The sequence below is a fragment of the Osmia lignaria genome, unplaced genomic scaffold (assembly GCF_051020975.1).
Source record: "Osmia lignaria lignaria isolate PbOS001 unplaced genomic scaffold, iyOsmLign1 scaffold0005, whole genome shotgun sequence".
Classification (NCBI taxonomy): domain Eukaryota; kingdom Metazoa; phylum Arthropoda; class Insecta; order Hymenoptera; family Megachilidae; genus Osmia; species Osmia lignaria.
Genome location: NW_027478162.1, coordinates 8,981,051 through 8,995,746, shown reverse-complemented (window position 1 = coordinate 8,995,746; position 14,696 = coordinate 8,981,051).

The following is a 14,696-nucleotide window of genomic DNA, read 5'->3' as shown; positions in this document are numbered from 1 at the left end:
AGGTCGCTTAACATTTTGCCATAGCTCGCTTCGTTTCCGAGATATTTGCAGATTTATCTCAAGGGAAGGGGCCTGACGGACATATTTCGAGATATTTCTTCTTCTTGTTGTTCTTCTTCTGCACAGCTAAGCTGGAAGTTGCATTTGCGGCTCGCACTAGTGCAGAGTTATCTCAAAGAAAGGGGCCACGGTGTTTCTGTATCTCTATTATGTTGGTGCGGCTTCGGAACTTTTAAATATCTCGATATATCTCGAAAACTACGCTTCTGATCAAAAAATATCATAGAACATAAATTGTAGGAAACATAGTTCTCTACAAAAAACGTATCTTAACATTTTGCCATAGCTCGCTTCGTTTCCGAGATATTTGCAGATTCAGCTCAAAGGAACGGGCCTGACGGACATATTTCGAGATACTTCTTCTTCTTGTTGTTCTTCCTCTGCACAGCTAAGCTGGAAGTGGCATTTGCAGCTCGCAATAGTGCAGAGTTATCTCAAAGAAAGAGGCCACGGTGTTTCTGTACCTCTATTATGTTGGTGCAGCTTCGGAACTTTTAAATATCTTGATATATCTCGAGAACTACGCATCTGATCAAAAAATATCATAGAACATAAAAAGTAGGAAACTTAATTCTCTACAAAAAAGGTCTCTTAACATTTTGCCATAGCTCGCTTCGTTTCCGAGATATTTGCAGATTTATCTCAAGGGAAGGGGCCTGACGGACATATTTCGAGATATTTCTTCTTCTTGTTGTTCTTCTTCTGCACAGCTAAGCTAGAAGTGGCATTTGCAGCTCGCAATAGTGCAGAGTTATCTCAAAGAGAGGGGCCACGGTGTTTCTGTATCTCTATTATGTTGGTGCGGCTTCGGAACTTTTAAATATCTTGATATATCTCGAGAACTACGCATCTGATCAAAAAATATCATAGAAGGTAAAAAGTAGGAAACTTAATTCTCTACAAAAAAGGTCTCTTAACATTTTGCCATAGCTCGCTTCGTTTCCGAGATATTTGCATATTTATCTCAAGGGAAGGGGCCTGACGGACATATTTCGAGATATTTCTTCTTCTTGTTGTTCTTCTTCTGCACAGCTAAGCTGGAAGTGGCATTTGCGGCTCGCACTAGTGCAGAGTTATCTCAAAGAAAGGGGCCACGGTGTTTCTGTATCTCTATTATGTTGGTGCGGCTTCGGAACTTTTAAATATCTCGATATATCTCGAGAACTACGCATCTGATCAAAAAATATCATCGAACATAAAAAGTAGGAAACTTAATTCTCTACAAAAAAGGTCTCTTAACATTTTGCCATAGCTCGCTTCGTTTCCGAGATATTTGCAGATTTATCTCAAGGGAAGGGGCCTGACGGACATATTTCGAGATATTTCTTCTTCTTGTTGTTCTTCTTCTGCACAGCTGAGCTGGAAGTGGCATTTGCAGGTCGCAATAGTGCAGAGTTATCTCAAAGAAAGGGGCTACGGTGTTTCTGTATCTCTATTATGTTGGTGCGGCTTCGGAACTTTTAAATATCTCGATATATCTCGAAAACTACGCTTCTGATCAAAAAATATCATAGAACATAAATTGTAGGAAACATAATTCTCTACAAAAAAGGTCGCTTAACATTTTGCCATAGCTCGCTTCGTTTCCGAGATATTTGCAGATTTATCTCAAGGGAAGGGGCCTGACGGACATATTTCGAGATATTTCTTCTTCTTGTTGTTCTTCTTCTGCACAGCTAAGCTGGAAGTGGCATTTGCGGCTCGCACTAGTGCAGAGTTATCTCAAAGAAAGGGGCCACGGTGTTTCTGTATCTCTATTATGTTGGTGCGGCTTCGGAACTTTTAAATATCTCGATATATCTCGAAAACTACGCTTCTGATCAAAAAATATCATAGAACATAAATTGTAGGCAACATAATTCTCTACAAAAAACGTATCTTAACATTTTGCCATAGCTCGCTTCGTTTCCGAGATATTTGCAGATTCAGCTCAAAGGAACGGGCCTGACGGACATATTTCGAGATACTTCTTCTTCTTGTTGTTCTTCCTCTGCACAGCTAAGCTGGAAGTGGCATTTGCAGCTCGCAATAGTGCAGAGTTATCTCAAAGAAAGAGGCCACGGTGTTTCTGTATCTCTATTATGTTGGTGCGGCTTCGGAACTTTTAAATATCTCGATATATCTCGAAAACTACGCTTCTGATCAAAAAATATCATAGAACATAAATTGTAGGAAACATAATTCTCTACAAAAAAGGTCGCTTAACATTTTGCCATAGCTCGCTTCGTTTCCGAGATATTTGCAGATTTATCTCAAGGGAAGGGGCCTGACGGACATATTTCGAGATGTTTCTTCTTCTTGTTGTTCTTCTTCTGCACAGCTAAGCTGGAAGTTGCATTTGCGGCTCGCACTAGTGCAGAGTTATCTCAAAGAAAGGGGCCACGGTGTTTCTGTATCTCTATTATGTTGGTGCGGCTTCGGAACTTTTAAATATCTCGATATATCTCGAAAACTACGCTTCTGATCAAAAAATATCATAGAACATAAATTGTAGGAAACATAATTCTCTACAAAAAACGTATCTTAACATTTTGCCATAGCTCGCTTCGTTTCCGAGATATTTGCAGATTCAGCTCAAAGGAACGGGCCTGACGGACATATTTCGAGATACTTCTTCTTCTTGTTGTTCTTCCTCTGCACAGCTAAGCTGGAAGTGGCATTTGCAGCTCGCAATAGTGCAGAGTTATCTCAAAGAAAGAGGCCACGGTGTTTCTGTACCTCTATTATGTTGGTGCAGCTTCGGAACTTTTAAATATCTTGATATATCTCGAGAACTACGCATCTGATCAAAAAATATCATAGAACATAAAAAGTAGGAAACTTAATTCTCTACAAAAAAGGTCTCTTAACATTTTGCCATAGCTCGCTTCGTTTCCGAGATATTTGCAGATTTATCTCAAGGGAAGGGGCCTGACGGACATATTTCGAGATATTTCTTCTTCTTGTTGTTCTTCTTCTGCACAGCTAAGCTAGAAGTGGCATTTGCAGCTCGCAATAGTGCAGAGTTATCTCAAAGAGAGGGGCCACGGTGTTTCTGTATCTCTATTATGTTGGTGCGGCTTCGGAACTTTTAAATATCTTGATATATCTCGAGAACTACGCATCTGATCAAAAAATATCATAGAAGGTAAAAAGTAGGAAACTTAATTCTCTACAAAAAAGGTCTCTTAACATTTTGCCATAGCTCGCTTCGTTTCCGAGATATTTGCATATTTATCTCAAGGGAAGGGGCCTGACGGACATATTTCGAGATATTTCTTCTTCTTGTTGTTCTTCTTCTGCACAGCTAAGCTGGAAGTGGCATTTGCGGCTCGCACTAGTGCAGAGTTATCTCAAAGAAAGGGGCCACGGTGTTTCTGTATCTCTATTATGTTGGTGCGGCTTCGGAACTTTTAAATATCTCGATATATCTCGAGAACTACGCATCTGATCAAAAAATATCATCGAACATAAAAAGTAGGAAACTTAATTCTCTACAAAAAAGGTCTCTTAACATTTTGCCATAGCTCGCTTCGTTTCCGAGATATTTGCAGATTTATCTCAAGGGAAGGGGCCTGACGGACATATTTCGAGATATTTCTTCTTCTTGTTGTTCTTCTTCTGCACAGCTGAGCTGGAAGTGGCATTTGCAGGTCGCAATAGTGCAGAGTTATCTCAAAGAAAGGGGCCACGGTGTTTCTGTATCTCTATTATGTTGGTGCGGCTTCGGAACTTTTAAATATCTCGATATATCTCGAAAACTACGCTTCTGATCAAAAAATATCATAGAACATAAATTGTAGGAAACATAATTCTCTACAAAAAAGGTCGCTTAACATTTTGCCATAGCTCGCTTCGTTTCCGAGATATTTGCAGATTTATCTCAAGGGAAGGGGCCTGACGGACATATTTCGAGATATTTCTTCTTCTTGTTGTTCTTCTTCTGCACAGCTAAGCTGGAAGTGGCATTTGCGGCTCGCACTAGTGCAGAGTTATCTCAAAGAAAGGGGCCACGGTGTTTCTGTATCTCTATTATGTTGGTGCGGCTTCGGAACTTTTAAATATCTCGATATATCTCGAAAACTACGCTTCTGATCAAAAAATATCATAGAACATAAATTGTAGGAAACATAATTCTCTACAAAAAACGTATCTTAACATTTTGCCATAGCTCGCTTCGTTTCCGAGATATTTGCAGATTCAGCTCAAAGGAACGGGCCTGACGGACATATTTCGAGATACTTCTTCTTCTTGTTGTTCTTCCTCTGCACAGCTAAGCTGGAAGTGGCATTTGCAGCTCGCAATAGTGCAGAGTTATCTCAAAGAAAGAGGCCACGGTGTTTCTGTACCTCTATTATGTTGGTGCAGCTTCGGAACTTTTAAATATCTTGATATATCTCGAGAACTACGCATCTGATCAAAAAATATCATAGAACATAAAAAGTAGGAAACTTAATTCTCTACAAAAAAGGTCTCTTAACATTTTGCCATAGCTCGCTTCGTTTCCGAGATATTTGCAGATTTATCTCAAGGGAAGGGGCCTGACGGACATATTTCGAGATATTTCTTCTTCTTGTTGTTCTTCTTCTGCACAGCTAAGCTAGAAGTGGCATTTGCAGCTCGCAATAGTGCAGAGTTATCTCAAAGAGAGGGGCCACGGTGTTTCTGTATCTCTATTATGTTGGTGCGGCTTCGGAACTTTTAAATATCTTGATATATCTCGAGAACTACGCATCTGATCAAAAAATATCATAGAAGGTAAAAAGTAGGAAACTTAATTCTCTACAAAAAAGGTCTCTTAACATTTTGCCATAGCTCGCTTCGTTTCCGAGATATTTGCATATTTATCTCAAGGGAAGGGGCCTGACGGACATATTTCGAGATATTTCTTCTTCTTGTTGTTCTTCTTCTGCACAGCTAAGCTGGAAGTGGCATTTGCGGCTCGCACTAGTGCAGAGTTATCTCAAAGAAAGGGGCCACGGTGTTTCTGTATCTCTATTATGTTGGTGCGGCTTCGGAACTTTTAAATATCTCGATATATCTCGAGAACTACGCATCTGATCAAAAAATATCATCGAACATAAAAAGTAGGAAACTTAATTCTCTACAAAAAAGGTCTCTTAACATTTTGCCATAGCTCGCTTCGTTTCCGAGATATTTGCAGATTTATCTCAAGGGAGGGGGCCTGACGGACATATTTCGAGATATTTCTTCTTCTTGTTGTTCTTCTTCTGCACAGCTGAGCTGGAAGTGGCATTTGCAGGTCGCAATAGTGCAGAGTTATCTCAAAGAAAGGGGCCACGGTGTTTCTGTATCTCTATTATGTTGGTGCGGCTTCGGAACTTTTAAATATCTCGATATATCTCGAAAACTACGCTTCTGATCAAAAAATATCATAGAACATAAATTGTAGAAAACATAATTCTCTACAAAAAAGGTCGCTTAACATTTTGCCATAGCTCGCTTCGTTTCCGAGATATTTGCAGATTTATCTCAAGGGAAGGGGCCTGACGGACATATTTCGAGATATTTCTTCTTCTTGTTGTTCTTCTTCTGCACAGCTAAGCTGGAAGTGGCATTTGCGGCTCGCACTAGTGCAGAGTTATCTCAAAGAAAGGGGCCACGGTGTTTCTGTATCTCTATTATGTTGGTGCGGCTTCGGAACTTTTAAATATCTCGATATATCTCGAAAACTACGCTTCTGATCAAAAAATATCATAGAACATAAATTGTAGGAAACATAATTCTCTACAAAAAACGTATCTTAATATTTTGCCATAGCTCGCTTCGTTTCCGAGATATTTGCAGATTCAGCTCAAAGGAACGGGCCTGACGGACATATTTCGAGATACTTCTTCTTCTTGTTGTTCTTCCTCTGCACAGCTAAGCTGGAAGTGGCATTTGCAGCTCGCAATAGTGCAGAGTTATCTCAAAGAAAGGGGCCACGGTGTTTCTGTATCTCTATTATGTTGGTGCGGCTTCGGAACTTTTAAATATCTTGATATATCTCGAGAACTACGCATCTGATCAAAAAATATCATAGAACATAAAAAGTAGGAAACCTAATTCTCTACAAAAAAGGTCTCTTAACATTTTGCCATAGCTCGCTTCGTTTCCGAGATATTTGCAGATTTATCTCAAGGGAAGGGGCCTGACGGACATATTTCGAGATATTTCTTCTTCTTGTTGTTCTTCTTCTGCACAGCTAAGCTGGAAGTGGCATTTACAGCTCGCAATAGTGCAGAGTTATCTCAAAGAAAGGGGCCACGGTGTTTCTGTATCTCTATTATGTTGGTGCGGCTTCGGAACTTTTAAATATCTTGATATATCTCGAGAACTACGCATCTGATCAAAAAATATCATAGAACATGAAAAGTAGGAAACTTAATTCTCTACAAAAAAGGTCTCTAAACATTTTGCCATAGCTCGCTTCGTTTCCGAGATATTTGCAGATTTATCTGAAGGGAAGGGGCCTAACGGACATATTTCGAGATATTTCTTCTTCTTGTTGTTCTTCTTCTGCACAGCTAAACTGGAAGTGGCATTTCCAGCTCGCAATAGTGCAGAGTTATCTCAAAGAAAGGGGCCACGGTGTTTCTGTATCTCTATTATGTTGGTGCGGCTTCGGAACTTTTAAATATCTCGATATATCTCGAAAACTACGCTTCTGATCAAAAAATATCATAGAACATAAATTGTAGGAAACATAATTCTCTACAAAAAACGTATCTTAACATTTTGCCATAGCTCGCTTCGTTTCCGAGATATTTGCAGATTCAGCTCAAAGGAACGGGCCTGACGGACATATTTCGAGATACTTCTTCTTCTTGTTGTTCTTCCTCTGCACAGCTAAGCTGGAAGTGGCATTTGCAGCTCGCAATAGTGCAGAGTTATCTCAAAGAAAGAGGCCACGGTGTTTCTGTACCTCTATTATGTTGGTGCAGCTTCGGAACTTTTAAATATCTTGATATATCTCGAGAACTACGCATCTGATCAAAAAATATCATAGAACATAAAAAGTAGGAAACTTAATTCTCTACAAAAAAGGTCTCTTAACATTTTGCCATAGCTCGCTTCGTTTCCGAGATATTTGCAGATTTATCTCAAGGGAAGGGGCCTGACGGACATATTTCGAGATATTTCTTCTTCTTGTTGTTCTTCTTCTGCACAGCTAAGCTAGAAGTGGCATTTGCAGCTCGCAATAGTGCAGAGTTATCTCAAAGAGAGGGGCCACGGTGTTTCTGTATCTCTATTATGTTGGTGCGGCTTCGGAACTTTTAAATATCTTGATATATCTCGAGAACTACGCATCTGATCAAAAAATATCATAGAAGGTAAAAAGTAGGAAACTTAATTCTCTACAAAAAAGGTCTCTTAATATTTTGCCATAGCTCGCTTCGTTTCCGAGATATTTGCAGATTTATCTCAAGGGAAGGGGCCTGACGGACATATTTCGAGATATTTCTTCTTCTTGTTGTTCTTCTTCTGCACAGCTGAGCTGGAAGTGGCATTTGCAGGTCGCAATAGTGCAGAGTTATCTCAAAGAAAGGGGCCACGGTGTTTCTGTATCTCTATTATGTTGGTGCGGCTTCGGAACTTTTAAATATCTCGATATATCTCGAAAACTACGCTTCTGATCAAAAAATATCATAGAACATAAATTGTAGGAAACATAATTCTCTACAAAAAAGGTCGCTTAACATTTTGCCATAGCTCGCTTCGTTTCCGAGATATTTGCAGATTTATCTCAAGGGAAGGGGCCTGACGGACATATTTCGAGATATTTCTTCTTCTTGTTGTTCTTCTTCTGCACAGCTAAGCTGGAAGTGGCATTTGCGGCTCGCACTAGTGCAGAGTTATCTCAAAGAAAGGGGCCACGGTGTTTCTGTATCTCTATTATGTTGGTGCGGCTTCGGAACTTTTAAATATCTCGATATATCTCGAAAACTACGCTTCTGATCAAAAAATATCATAGAACATAAATTGTAGGAAACATAATTCTCTACAAAAAACGTATCTTAACATTTTGCCATAGCTCGCTTCGTTTCCGAGATATTTGCAGATTCAGCTCAAAGGAACGGGCCTGACGGACATATTTCGAGATACTTCTTCTTCTTGTTGTTCTTCCTCTGCACAGCTAAGCTGGAAGTGGCATTTGCAGCTCGCAATAGTGCAGAGTTATCTCAAAGAAAGAGGCCACGGTGTTTCTGTACCTCTATTATGTTGGTGCAGCTTCGGAACTTTTAAATATCTTGATATATTTCGAGAACTACGCATCTGATCAAAAAATATCATAGAACATAAAAAGTAGGAAACTTAATTCTCTACAAAAAAGGTCTCTTAACATTTTGCCATAGCTCGCTTCGTTTCCGAGATATTTGCAGATTTATCTCAAGGGAAGGGGCCTGACGGACATATTTCGAGATATTTCTTCTTCTTGTTGTTCTTCTTCTGCACAGCTAAGCTAGAAGTGGCATTTGCAGCTCGCAATAGTGCAGAGTTATCTCAAAGAGAGGGGCCACGGTGTTTCTGTATCTCTATTATGTTGGTGCGGCTTCGGAACTTTTAAATATCTTGATATATCTCGAGAACTACGCATCTGATCAAAAAATATCATAGAAGGTAAAAAGTAGGAAACTTAATTCTCTACAAAAAAGGTCTCTTAACATTTTGCCATAGCTCGCTTCGTTTCCGAGATATTTGCATATTTATCTCAAGGGAAGGGGCCTGACGGACATATTTCGAGATATTTCTTCTTCTTGTTGTTCTTCTTCTGCACAGCTAAGCTGGAAGTGGCATTTGCGGCTCGCACTAGTGCAGAGTTATCTCAAAGAAAGGGGCCACGGTGTTTCTGTATCTCTATTATGTTGGTGCGGCTTCGGAACTTTTAAATATCTCGATATATCTCGAGAACTACGCATCTGATCAAAAAATATCATCGAACATAAAAAGTAGGAAACTTAATTCTCTACAAAAAAGGTCTCTTAACATTTTGCCATAGCTCGCTTCGTTTCCGAGATATTTGCAGATTTATCTCAAGGGAAGGGGCCTGACGGACATATTTCGAGATATTTCTTCTTCTTGTTGTTCTTCTTCTGCACAGCTGAGCTGGAAGTGGCATTTGCAGGTCGCAATAGTGCAGAGTTATCTCAAAGAAAGGGGCCACGGTGTTTCTGTATCTCTATTATGTTGGTGCGGCTTCGGAACTTTTAAATATCTCGATATATCTCGAAAACTACGCTTCTGATCAAAAAATATCATAGAACATAAATTGTAGAAAACATAATTCTCTACAAAAAAGGTCGCTTAACATTTTGCCATAGCTCGCTTCGTTTCCGAGATATTTGCAGATTTATCTCAAGGGAAGGGGCCTGACGGACATATTTCGAGATATTTCTTCTTCTTGTTGTTCTTCTTCTGCACAGCTAAGCTGGAAGTGGCATTTGCGGCTCGCACTAGTGCAGAGTTATCTCAAAGAAAGGGGCCACGGTGTTTCTGTATCTCTATTATGTTGGTGCGGCTTCGGAACTTTTAAATATCTCGATATATCTCGAAAACTACGCTTCTGATCAAAAAATATCATAGAACATAAATTGTAGGAAACATAATTCTCTACAAAAAACGTATCTTAACATTTTGCCATAGCTCGCTTCGTTTCCGAGATATTTGCAGATTCAGCTCAAAGGAACGGGCCTGACGGACATATTTCGAGATACTTCTTCTTCTTGTTGTTCTTCCTCTGCACAGCTAAGCTGGAAGTGGCATTTGCAGCTCGCAATAGTGCAGAGTTATCTCAAAGAAAGAGGCCACGGTGTTTCTGTACCTCTATTATGTTGGTGCAGCTTCGGAACTTTTAAATATCTTGATATATCTCGAGAACTACGCATCTGATCAAAAAATATCATAGAACATAAAAAGTAGGAAACTTAATTCTCTACAAAAAAGGTCTCTTAACATTTTGCCATAGCTCGCTTCGTTTCCGAGATATTTGCAGATTTATCTCAAGGGAAGGGGCCTGACGGACATATTTCGAGATATTTCTTCTTCTTGTTGTTCTTCTTCTGCACAGCTAAGCTAGAAGTGGCATTTGCAGCTCGCAATAGTGCAGAGTTATCTCAAAGAGAGGGGCCACGGTGTTTCTGTATCTCTATTATGTTGGTGCGGCTTCGGAACTTTTAAATATCTTGATATATCTCGAGAACTACGCATCTGATCAAAAAATATCATAGAAGGTAAAAAGTAGGAAACTTAATTCTCTACAAAAAAGGTCTCTTAACATTTTGCCATAGCTCGCTTCGTTTCCGAGATATTTGCATATTTATCTCAAGGGAAGGGGCCTGACGGACATATTTCGAGATATTTCTTCTTCTTGTTGTTCTTCTTCTGCACAGCTAAGCTGGAAGTGGCATTTGCGGCTCGCACTAGTGCAGAGTTATCTCAAAGAAAGGGGCCACGGTGTTTCTGTATCTCTATTATGTTGGTGCGGCTTCGGAACTTTTAAATATCTCGATATATCTCGAGAACTACGCATCTGATCAAAAAATATCATCGAACATAAAAAGTAGGAAACTTAATTCTCTACAAAAAAGGTCTCTTAACATTTTGCCATAGCTCGCTTCGTTTCCGAGATATTTGCAGATTTATCTCAAGGGAAGGGGCCTGACGGACATATTTCGAGATATTTCTTCTTCTTGTTGTTCTTCTTCTGCACAGCTGAGCTGGAAGTGGCATTTGCAGGTCGCAATAGTGCAGAGTTATCTCAAAGAAAGGGGCCACGGTGTTTCTGTATCTCTATTATGTTGGTGCGGCTTCGGAACTTTTAAATATCTCGATATATCTCGAAAACTACGCTTCTGATCAAAAAATATCATAGAACATAAATTGTAGAAAACATAATTCTCTACAAAAAAGGTCGCTTAACATTTTGCCATAGCTCGCTTCGTTTCCGAGATATTTGCAGATTTATCTCAAGGGAAGGGGCCTGACGGACATATTTCGAGATATTTCTTCTTCTTGTTGTTCTTCTTCTGCACAGCTAAGCTGGAAGTGGCATTTGCGGCTCGCACTAGTGCAGAGTTATCTCAAAGAAAGGGGCCACGGTGTTTCTGTATCTCTATTATGTTGGTGCGGCTTCGGAACTTTTAAATATCTCGATATATCTCGAAAACTACGCTTCTGATCAAAAAATATCATAGAACATAAATTGTAGGAAACATAATTCTCTACAAAAAACGTATCTTAACATTTTGCCATAGCTCGCTTCGTTTCCGAGATATTTGCAGATTCAGCTCAAAGGAACGGGCCTGACGGACATATTTCGAGATACTTCTTCTTCTTGTTGTTCTTCCTCTGCACAGCTAAGCTGGAAGTGGCATTTGCAGCTCGCAATAGTGCAGAGTTATCTCAAAGAAAGAGGCCACGGTGTTTCTGTACCTCTATTATGTTGGTGCAGCTTCGGAACTTTTAAATATCTTGATATATCTCGAGAACTACGCATCTGATCAAAAAATATCATAGAACATAAAAAGTAGGAAACTTAATTCTCTACAAAAAAGGTCTCTTAACATTTTGCCATAGCTCGCTTCGTTTCCGAGATATTTGCAGATTTATCTCAAGGGAAGGGGCCTGACGGACATATTTCGAGATATTTCTTCTTCTTGTTGTTCTTCTTCTGCACAGCTAAGCTAGAAGTGGCATTTGCAGCTCGCAATAGTGCAGAGTTATCTCAAAGAGAGGGGCCACGGTGTTTCTGTATCTCTATTATGTTGGTGCGGCTTCGGAACTTTTAAATATCTTGATATATCTCGAGAACTACGCATCTGATCAAAAAATATCATAGAAGGTAAAAAGTAGGAAACTTAATTCTCTACAAAAAAGGTCTCTTAACATTTTGCCATAGCTCGCTTCGTTTCCGAGATATTTGCATATTTATCTCAAGGGAAGGGGCCTGACGGACATATTTCGAGATATTTCTTCTTCTTGTTGTTCTTCTTCTGCACAGCTAAGCTGGAAGTGGCATTTGCGGCTCGCACTAGTGCAGAGTTATCTCAAAGAAAGGGGCCACGGTGTTTCTGTATCTCTATTATGTTGGTGCGGCTTCGGAACTTTTAAATATCTCGATATATCTCGAGAACTACGCATCTGATCAAAAAATATCATCGAACATAAAAAGTAGGAAACTTAATTCTCTACAAAAAAGGTCTCTTAACATTTTGCCATAGCTCGCTTCGTTTCCGAGATATTTGCAGATTTATCTCAAGGGAAGGGGCCTGACGGACATATTTCGAGATATTTCTTCTTCTTGTTGTTCTTCTTCTGCACAGCTGAGCTGGAAGTGGCATTTGCAGGTCGCAATAGTGCAGAGTTATCTCAAAGAAAGGGGCCACGGTGTTTCTGTATCTCTATTATGTTGGTGCGGCTTCGGAACTTTTAAATATCTCGATATATCTCGAAAACTTCGCTTCTGATCAAAAAATATCATAGAACATAAATTGTAGAAAACATAATTCTCTACAGAAAAGGTCGCTTAACATTTTGCCATAGCTCGCTTCGTTTCCGAGATATTTGCAGATTTATCTCAAGGGAAGGGGCCTGACGGACATATTTCGAGATATTTCTTCTTCTTGTTGTTCTTCTTCTGCACAGCTAAGCTGGAAGTGGCATTTGCGGCTCGCACTAGTGCAGAGTTATCTCAAAGAAAGGGGCCACGGTGTTTCTGTATCTCTATTATGTTGGTGCGGCTTCGGAACTTTTAAATATCTCGATATATCTCGAAAACTACGCTTCTGATCAAAAAATATCATAGAACATAAATTGTAGGAAACATAATTCTCTACAAAAAACGTATCTTAACATTTTGCCATAGCTCGCTTCGTTTCCGAGATATTTGCAGATTCAGCTCAAAGGAACGGGCCTGACGGACATATTTCGAGATACTTCTTCTTCTTGTTGTTCTTCCTCTGCACAGCTAAGCTGGAAGTGGCATTTGCAGCTCGCAATAGTGCAGAGTTATCTCAAAGAAAGAGGCCACGGTGTTTCTGTACCTCTATTATGTTGGTGCAGCTTCGGAACTTTTAAATATCTTGATATATCTCGAGAACTACGCATCTGATCAAAAAATATCATAGAACATAAAAAGTAGGAAACTTAATTCTCTACAAAAAAGGTCTCTTAACATTTTGCCATAGCTCGCTTCGTTTCCGAGATATTTGCAGATTTATCTCAAGGGAAGGGGCCTGACGGACATATTTCGAGATATTTCTTCTTCTTGTTGTTCTTCTTCTGCACAGCTAAGCTAGAAGTGGCATTTGCAGCTCGCAATAGTGCAGAGTTATCTCAAAGAGAGGGGCCACGGTGTTTCTGTATCTCTATTATGTTGGTGCGGCTTCGGAACTTTTAAATATCTTGATATATCTCGAGAACTACGCATCTGATCAAAAAATATCATAGAAGGTAAAAAGTAGGAAACTTAATTCTCTACAAAAAAGGTCTCTTAACATTTTGCCATAGCTCGCTTCGTTTCCGAGATATTTGCATATTTATCTCAAGGGAAGGGGCCTGACGGACATATTTCGAGATATTTCTTCTTCTTGTTGTTCTTCTTCTGCACAGCTAAGCTGGAAGTGGCATTTGCGGCTCGCACTAGTGCAGAGTTATCTCAAAGAAAGGGGCCACGGTGTTTCTGTATCTCTATTATGTTGGTGCGGCTTCGGAACTTTTAAATATCTCGATATATCTCGAGAACTACGCTTCTGATCAAAAAATATCATAGAACATAAATTGTAGGAAACATAATTCTCTACAAAAAACGTATCTTAACATTTTGCCATAGCTCGCTTCGTTTCCGAGATATTTGCAGATTCAGCTCAAAGGAACGGGCCTGACGGACATATTTCGAGATACTTCTTCTTCTTGTTGTTCTTCCTCTGCACAGCTAAGCTGGAAGTGGCATTGGCAGCTCGCAATAGTGCAGAGTTATCTCAAAGAAAGAGGCCACGGTGTTTCTGTACCTCTATTATGTTGGTGCAGCTTCGGAACTTTTAAATATCTTGATATATCTCGAGAACTACGCATCTGATCAAAAAATATCATAGAACATAAAAAGTAGGAAACTTAATTCTCTACAAAAAAGGTCTCTTAACATTTTGCCATAGCTCGCTTCGTTTCCGAGATATTTGCAGATTTATCTCAAGGGAAGGGGCCTGACGGACATATTTCGAGATATTTCTTCTTCTTGTTGTTCTTCTTCTGCACAGCTAAGCTAGAAGTGGCATTTGCAGCTCGCAATAGTGCAGAGTTATCTCAAAGAGAGGGGCCACGGTGTTTCTGTATCTCTATTATGTTGGTGCGGCTTCGGAACTTTTAAATATCTTGATATATCTCGAGAACTACGCATCTGATCAAAAAATATCATAGAAGGTAAAAAGTAGGAAACTTAATTCCCTACAAAAAAGGTCTCTTAACATTTTGCCATAGCTCGCTTCGTTTCCGAGATATTTGCATATTTATCTCAAGGGAAGGGGCCTGACGGACATATTTCGAGATATTTCTTCTTCTTGTTGTTCTTCTTCTGCACAGCTAAGCTGGAAGTGGCATTTGCGGCTCGCACTAGTGCAGAGTTATCTCAAAGAAAGGGGCCACGGTGTTTCTGTATCTCT